We start from the raw sequence: 6262 nt of genomic DNA on the forward strand, positions 1-6262 counted from the left end.
GAGAGAGGTGTTTTTGAGGCATAGGGGAGTGGGAATAAAAACTAAATCAACCATTAAGATAGTGCATCATCTCATTACAGACTCAAAACAGTTTTAGCACCCGTGCCGGTTTAGAACAGAATCAAGGTACTCAATGGAAGCTGAAGACAGAACACACAGAGAAACACAGAATCTTCATAGCCATAGCCTTTCATTCATCATCTTCATCTCTTACAATGTGCTACCATCAGGTTCGAGGCCAAATACTAGGAAGAATGAAGAGGCACAAAGCTCTTCACTGATTACAAACTGAGAAGTAAACTACTAAGGTTCAATAACACTTTACTGAAAGAATATGCAAGGCTAACACCTGGGACAACCCAGTGGCAAAAAGTTTTTCCCAGCAAAAACTTTGGACTCGAATCCCACACATCCCTTGTTCCAAAAACTCAGTGCTAACTCCTCAAAAGTAGGCAAAGTATAGTGCTTGGAACTAAATCCAAGATATGCAACTACATACTTTAAGGTCATTAGACACGGCCCTTTGTCCCCCAAAGGATAAACATTGTGCACCACCTCGCCATCAAGAGTGATTTACAAGTGCACCATTTATTGGCAACATGCTAGGGCTTGGAACCCATCAAGTAAATCATCATCTATAAGAGCTCATACAAAACAAACTGGTAGAACCATAGTCCAATGATCAAGTTTTCACTCAACCAAAATTCAATAAAAAAATTCAAATATAGGTTCAGGATCATTTGCATCCCTGAAATCTGCATTCTGGAAATATGAAGTACTGAATTCTGCATGACTGAATTCTACATTCTTTAATTTTTCACCCCTTTGCAAATCTGAAAATCAACAAATATATCCCCAAAACATCTTCTCAAGTAAACAAACTGCTTCCAAGAACCATGGAAAAACTGATCCAAATTCTCCACAAATATCTCCTCTTCAACATTCATCATTGTCGACAAATTAGACTCAAAAGAGTCCTCTCTTTGCAACTCAATCACTCCACTCATCAAAGTCTACAACTTTAGCAAGAAAAATGTAAGGTCCCCAAATCCATCGACACAAAAAACAGGATGGGACCATTGACAGGTCTCTAGGCCTACTAAAATCAGAGTCCTTAAACAAGAAAAATTCCAAAGAATTCACCCTTACCATTGACAATGGTTTAGGTTTATAGCCCTAGAAGGAGACCTAGTCCTGTCTCGCAGTGGAAATGGGACCACAATAAAAAAAAAACTATTCCAACCCTATAACTTCCATCATTAGATTAAGGTTTCCGTAGCCAACACTTTTTTCCCCCTAATATATGTGAGGGCACAGCCGTTGGTAGATTCCTCTTCCAAGTGAAGAAGTTTCTAAACGTTTTAGTGCGCGGGAATGCATAGTTACCTAACTAATCAGGTCCACCCGTCCATGATTGACAACCTTAGTCAATCCCCGCTTACCACCCCGCACTCACACATGATTTCTGTGTTGTTTAATTAGTACCACATTCTTTTCACAATTAAAACAATGATTCCTTTTAACTTTCTTAATAGAATTTCATTAACACAACCCTTGAAAGCAGTATTGAAAACATTCTTTTAGCAAACAAATGTCTTTAGACTTAAGACAAGGTACTGTCATTCTGAAGTATCTCTGACCAGTACTGGCTTGTCTCAAGACCACCTATACAGGGGTGAAAAAAACGGCACCCATTCCTTATTTATAAAAACAGGGGTGGAAAAATCCATCACCCAAAGTCCGGGTGCCCATACGCCAACCGGTTGCTCATACAACCGGGCGGTTCCTCTAGGATAAACCTGATATCTTAAGTAATATCCACAAACACAAACAAGCACGGGGTAAAGACTCCACGCGAGTTGAGGAAATCGACTCATCCATGGCAGAATCGCCATCATTACTCAGTACCTGGAGTAAAATACTCCAAGGAATTAGAGGTGTCTTGAGCTGTCTTAAGGATGGTCAAACATTTCTTTCCTAGGTCAATCAGTAATAACCCAATCATTCCTTTCCTATTTTCAATCATTGCTCGTTGGTTTCTTGGAAGTTACCTCTTTAAAAGACTTAAGAGAACAAAATAGAAATCCACCTGGGACTGGTCGTCCATGTGCTAATGTGCTAGAGCCTGCAGACTTTCCTCCGTCGCACTATGGCTAGGCCCAGCCTCATGATCATAAGTGGCTTTATTTCTTTTGTTGCTAACATCCTCTTCCTTAGTAAGAGGATGTCCTCTGGTTCTCTTTGGAGCCATATCGGCAGCCTTTATAAAAGGACTTAATCGATTAGAGGTTTAATTGAATAATCTATTTTCTTCTTTTTTATCCAAAAATAAGGATTTTTGGAGTAAGTAGGTATCCTTGATAGTTTATTGAATGAGATATTTCTCCTGTAACTTCCTTGTACTATTAGTAATTTCCCATAATTATCATCTAATTAGGGGAACTATTTTAAGAATATTCTATTTTTGGCCTTTGTAAATTGTAAGTTACCTTTCTGTTAATGGATTACTCACCCTAGATGTAATTTGATATGTTCTTGCTTTAGGAATTTTCATAAAATTGATTTATAACTTTTCTCTCCTATACTCAAAGTTTAATTTAGACAAATTTTTTTGATAGTAATTTGTTATACCAATCATTTATGCTAAGGTAGTTTTTCCAACCTTCAATAGTGATTTTGGACCTTAGATATTTATTTGGTAATTATATAAATTCATTTACTAATTTCCTTTCTCTATTTTATACACAATATCAATAACTTTTAATGAATATAAGTATCTAAACTAATTATCTGAGGTTACATTATTTATCACGGGTTCTTCAAGGTGTATTTTACCTCTGATAATTATCTCAAAGGTTTTTGGATTAATTTACTATTTTCCTCCTTTTATTTTTCCATAGAAAACAATGTAATTTTTTTGAGATAATTAGTTAAACTAATTATCTGAGGTTGAGATAATTATCACGAGTCTCATAAATTATGATTTACCTTTGATAATTATCTCAACGTATTTTGGATTAGTTTACTATTTTTCCCCTTTTATTTTGTCCAAAAAACAATGTAATTTTGTTGAGATAAATAGTTAAACTAAATATCTGAGGTTAATATAATTATCATTGGTTTAATAAGATATATTTTACCTCTAATAATTATCCCAAAGCATTTTGGACTAGTTTGCTATTTTTTCCCTTTTATTTTCTCCTAAAAATAGTGTAATTCTATTGAGATAATTAGTTAAGCTAATTATCTAAAGGTAGGATAAGTATCACGGGTTTAATAAGATGTGATTTACCTCTGATTATTATCCTGAAGCATTTTGAATTATTTTACTATTTTTCCCTTTTTAATTTTTCTTAAAAACAGTGTAATTATGCTGAGATAATTAGTTAAACTGATTATTTGAGGTTAAGATAATTATCATGGGTTTTCTAAGATGTGATTTACCTTTGATAATTATCCCAAAGCACATGCTACAATGTTCCCAATAGCAGCAGCATCTAAGTGGGAAAAATACATTGTGGATTACCAGAAAGAGGATTCTTGCCAACAAACATGAGCAAATCCAAAAAAAAATCAATCCAACGAGAAGCAAAAAACTACATAATGATTGAAAATCACCTTTATTTGGAGGTGAAACGATAACAACTTGTGAATCTGTGCTGCAAAAAGAGAGTACCTACCTATTCTTGAGCAAGCTCGTGCCAGACAAGTAGGAAGTCACTTTTTTGTAAACAAAATTGCAAAAGCAATACTTCTTGCAGGAATCTCATGGCCAACTCTGTACATGAATATGTGAAATAATGTGAAGATTTCCAATGCACCAAAGCACCTATGTGACGTGATGAAATGCCATTGAGACCGATTATGGATGCAAGGGCTTTTACCAAGTGGGAGATAGAATTTGTTGGACCTATCTCAACACCGGCCTATAGAAAGCATACTCAATAAATCGTAGTGGCCACATATTATTTGACCAAATGAATAGAAGCCAAAGCCACACAAAAGAATGATGCCAAAATGATAGTGCAATTCTTATATGAGAACATCTTCACTAGATATGGACTTTTGATTGTGATCAAGGGAATCACTTCATAATCGACGTGATTAACTATCTATTGCAATAATTTAAGGTGCTTTATTTGAACTCAATGCCATATTACCCTCAAGCAAACGAACAAGCGGAGAGCACAAACAAAATTCTATGCACAGTGCTCACAAAAATTGTAGAGAAGTCAAGAGCGAATTGGGACTAGAAGTTATATTCAACTCTTTGGACATATATGGTAGCATACAAAAAACAACACCTTTTAATTTGGTATTTGGACTCATGGCCATATTACCCTTAGCACTCTTGGTTCCCGCACTTTTTTAACAAAAGACCTAGATTGGACAAACATCCTGGGAAAGAAATTCAAATAAGTTTGGGTAAAGAAATCCATAATGGAAACCAAGTCGCAACAAACATGGCTACCCAAAGCAACCCCTTCAAATCAGACATCCAACTCAGCCCAGCCAAGCTTTCGAGGAGTAAGAACCAATCAGAGCAATTATACTTGGCATAAGAAATCCGTACAATGAACTAATTCTTTTTCAAACCAACACAGGTATAAATGGATTCCCAAATACAAATCAGCAAAGACAACAATCACCAATGAACCAACCTGGCAATAGAGACCAAAGCAACCGAAATTACAACAATCATGTGATAGAATCACGTTTCTCGGACGGTTTAAGGGGTTCCCTATGATTAGCTTGCCAAGTCAAACATGAATAGCAATGCAGAATTATAAATTTGTCTTACCGGATTTGGAGCGCGTGCGGCTAACTCCTGTGTTGGAGGTTGGACGGCTTCGACTTCTTCTTCGGTTGATGCTTTCGTATGAGATCTGTTCGGAGTCGACACCTTCCTTCCCACCTTCCTTGGTGGTGCAAAGGCATGGGCGTCCTTAGAACTTCGTGTTATACGCTTCGGAGCCATAGCTTCGGAATGGAGAAAAAAAAAGCGTGTTGTTGGAGAGAGAGAGTGTGTGTTCACAAATCGGGTGAAGGCACGTTGAAGATTGGAGATGGAGATGGTTTGAAGGTGAGAGGTTAAGAGAGAGAGGCTTCCTCCGACCCGTCGTAGCTCTATTGAGCTTCGCTTCTGTAGATGTGTGTGTTCAAAGTGAGAGGAGAAGGGTCCTTTATATAGACCCTAGGGGGGTGCTAAGAATACTGAGAGGTTTCAAGAATAGGAGAGGGAAAAAGCTCGCGCGTCGTCGTGGCTCTTTAAAAAAAATAAAAAATAAAAAAAATATATATACATATATATGTATCTATATACGCGAACCCTATGTGCGATTTTAAAAAGCTCTATACTTACAAGTTCCCATTCTATTTTGAAAGAGAGAAAGAAAGAAGTATCCTAATTTTGACCCACCTCTCTTTGTTTCCTAAAATTACTATCTCTAAGTTTTTTCTTCACACACAGATTAGGTTCCCACATAAACCTATTGTTCCACATAAAGAAAGATCATAAATAAATAGATTCTGAACCCGATTTTCATTACAATTGCTCTGATAAACTCATGATGACTCACAAAATCGAGAATCTCAATTACTTTACAAAAATATCTGAAATGATTTATATGGATAAATGTTGGATACATTACAATCTCCCCAACTTAGGGATTCGAGATGTCCTCATCTCGAGAAAAAATGAGAATACCCCTACTCTAATTACTATCTCGACCTTCATTATATCCAAAAGAGTGATGTCCTTAGTCTGCTTCACTTGCTACTACTGCTCCATTAGTCAGTTGTGGACAAGAGTTACGATAATGTCCCAACTCCCCACATTCAAAGCATCGAGCATTCAAGCATCGAGAATCTTGCGCATTAGCAGCATAAACCCTTTGTGGTTGTCTATCGTTGAAACTTTGATTCCGTTTAATTCTTTTTGTAATCCCTTGTTCCTTCATTAAAGGTTTGGCTCATAGTAAAGCATATTGTACAGTGGTAGGTTTCAAGGCTTCCAATTGCGAGCAAATGGGTTCTCTTAATCCTTGACAAAAGCGAGCTACCTGCTGCTCTATGGTCATTGATGGTGCATAACGTCTAAGCCTTACAAACTTTGAGTAGTACTCTTCCAAGGATAAATCATATTGTTTCAAGCTAAAGAACTCGTTCATCTTTATTGCTTCATGGACAGGAGGTAAATATCTTTCCTTCACCGCTTGTTTGATCTCCCACCAACTCTGAGAGTTCTCCAACACTCCCATGT

The sequence above is a fragment of the Adiantum capillus-veneris genome, chromosome 21, assembly GCF_014529385.1.
Source record: "Adiantum capillus-veneris isolate H3 chromosome 21, ASM1452938v2, whole genome shotgun sequence".
Lineage (NCBI taxonomy): Eukaryota > Viridiplantae > Streptophyta > Polypodiopsida > Polypodiales > Pteridaceae > Adiantum > Adiantum capillus-veneris.